Genomic DNA, 3274 nt, shown 5'->3' on the forward strand with positions numbered 1-3274 from the left:
CACTAAAACCGGGTCGCGGTCCTGCTCGGGGTGTGGTTCTGGTACGGCTTAAGGTCCAGTTCAGAGTGGAAAGGCCTGAGGGTCCAGTTTAGGGTCTGTTTACGAGATCAAGTCAGTGTCGGGTGAAGGTTCCTGGTCAGGGTCCAGTTGAGGGTCCGGTTCAAGGCCCAGTTGAGGGTTGAATGTGGCAGGTTTCCGTCGCTCTGCACTATGTACAACACTAAGGACAGCTGTAGGACTGGAGCGTCTTAAAGATTAGCCACAGTCCTCCGTGAGAGTTTAATGAAGGTCCGGAGAGAATGAGGGCTGTGTTTGAGCTCATTTTACAGATCACACACTCCCCCCACTCCCCACCCCCTGCCTCGAGACACACAGACACACACACACACACTCACCCCTGCTCTCCACTCTCGCCCCGGGGCTGTGGGGATTACGGCTCTGGTCTCGTGGTAATCACCTGATGAGAAACAGGAGCTCAACGCACTGCAGCAGAACATCAGAAGAGAACAGAACTGGACAGGCAGAACCAGAACCAAATCAAAAGCACACAGGATTAGAACCAGAACCGAATAGAAACAACGGTGAATTAAACCCAGAACCAAATAGAAATGACACAGAATTAAATTCAGAACTAAATATAAACCACACAGAGGCAGAACCAATAAAAACAATGTAGATTTAGAACCAGAACCAAATGTAAATAACAGAATTAGAGTCAGAACTGAATAGAAATAACTGTGAATTAGAACCAGAACCGAATATAAATAACAGTTAGAACCAGAAACAAATATAACCACAGAATTAGAACCAGAACCAAGTATAAACACATGTGAAACACATCGTAACCAAAAAACTCAAAGCGGATATAGATGGGTTCTGGAAGAATGCGGTTCTTCTGGCCCCCTATTGGTACCGCCACACTACATATGGCCCAAACAGTGTCTTCTACTGACATGTGGCTCGGATCTGTCGATCAAGTGCAGTCATGCAGAAGTGGGCTGTACGGACTGGAACCTGAACCAGAACCATTCTGCTCTCTGGGCTGTGATTAGGCCCAGGAACAAACTTTGTCTGCATCCATAAATTAGAACGTACGGTTCAGAGCATCAGAACAGAGCCGCACCTTTTGGTTTGACCAGTGGAACTGTTCTCAGCTGTTCTCAGTCTGCTCAGGGTGGCAGGGGTCCACCAGGAACCACCAGGTACCGGGCAGGACCAGCACATAGCCCGGTTCGTCGTAGGAAGGTGGACGTGATTGGTCAGTGAAGTATGGCCGTACGTACAGAACCTTTGTGGTGCTGATGATGCCAATGTTAACAGCGAGGTTCTTTGTGGAGTTTCTGGCTTTTGATGTGGACCCCTGGGGCCAGGAAGGGGTCTCGGAAACTCCTGGAAAAACCACATGACTGCGTCATGAGGATCATAAAGGAACGATGGGAACGTATTTCACAGAACCACATAAGTACGTCAGAGCTGTTAGGATCAGAAGAAGGTTCCCTGAGGAACGCCTGAGGCTCTAATGCATAGAACACTGTTTTCGTCTGTTCTGGAACTGCTGCATTTACATGATTTATACATGATTTACTATCAACATAATTTATTTTTTATATTGTTGTGTTTGTAACACACACACACACACACATACACACACACACATATATATATATATATATATATATATATATATATATATATTGTTTTTATTAATAGTTTTTCTATCTTTTTTGATAATATATATATTTTTATTCTTTAATTTTTCTCTGGGTTATTAAAAGTTGTAGTGATTTCTGTAATGAATTAATGAATTTCACACACACACACACACTCAGAGGTGAAGGAGGTGTGCTGCAAGAGTGAAGTGAGAGAGGAGGAGTGAGAGAGTCTGGACTGTGCTGTAAATTATTATATTTTCCTGGGTCTAATTCGGTGTTTGGTTGGCTGTAATCACACTCCACTGCCGCCAGAGGGCAGTACATATTCATATGGTGGCTCCACAGAGCTGCTGCAGCTTTAGCGTCTGACCCTGAAGTTTTTACAATTAGCATAAGAGTTTGTTCACAGGAGGAAATGGTATCACTGCTTTAATCTTTCAGTCAGTATTCAGCTACAGTTTAGAATCAGAGGTTTAGTCTCAGTTCTCAGGTGTGGTCTTTTGTTCTCAGGTGCTGTCTCAGTTCTGTGGTTTAGTCTTACTTTTTACCCTGTACATGACACAGCAATTAAAACATAATAAATAAGGAAAAGCAGGATCACATGACCCGTTCAGACACACCCAAACATTTACCATCCACTCTGGTGGCCACTGGGGCTTCCCCAACCTGGTGGAAACAATGTTTTATTATTTAAAAATTTAGATATATAATATATAAAATATTCCGTGTGGGCTCTGGATCCACAATGAACCTGAACTTGATAAGCAGTTACAGACATAAGATATACATCTTTGTTTTGAGGTGTAGTCTGAGGTTTAGTCTTAGATCTGAGCAACAGTCTCAGTTCTGAGGTTTAGTCTTAGATCTGAGCCATAGTCTCAGTTCTGAGGTGCAGTCTGAGGTTTAGTCTTAGATCTGAGCAACAGTCTCAGTTCTGAGGTGCAGTCTGAGGTTTAGTCTTAGATCTGAGCAACAGTCTCAGTTCTGAGGTTTAGTCTTAGATCTGAGCCATAGTCTCAGTTCTGAGGTGCAGTCTGAGGTTTAGTCTTAGATCTGAGCAACAGTCTCAGTTCTGAGGTGCAGTCTGAGGTTTAGTCTTAGATCTGAGCAACAGTCTCAGTTCTGAGGTGCAGTCTGAGGTTTAGTCTTAGATCTGAGCCATAGTCTCAGTTCTGATGTGTAGTCTGAGGTTTAGTCTTAGATCTGAGCCATAGTCTCAGTTCTGATGTGCAGTCTGAGGTTTAGTCTTACATCTGAGCAATAGTCTCAGTTCTGAGGTGTAGTCTGAGGTTTAGTGTGAGGTTTAGTCACAGCTGTGAGGTGTAGTCTGAGGTTTAGTGTGAGGTTTAGTCTTTGTTCTGAGGTGTAGTCTGAGGTTTAGTGTGAGGTTTAGTCACCGTTCTGAGGTGTAGTCTGAGGTTTTGTCTTAGATCTGAGCAATCGTCTCTGTTCTGAGGTGTAGTCTGAGGTTTAGTGTGAGGTTTAGTCACAGCTGTGAGGTGTAGTCTGAGGTTTAGTGTGAGGTTTAGTCTATGTTCTGAGGTGTAGTCTGAGGTTTAGTGTGAGGTTTAGTCACAGTTTTGAGGTGTAGTCTGAAGTTTTGTCTTAGATCTGAGCAATCG

Source organism: Hoplias malabaricus, chromosome 12, assembly GCF_029633855.1.
Source record: "Hoplias malabaricus isolate fHopMal1 chromosome 12, fHopMal1.hap1, whole genome shotgun sequence".
NCBI lineage: Eukaryota > Metazoa > Chordata > Actinopteri > Characiformes > Erythrinidae > Hoplias > Hoplias malabaricus.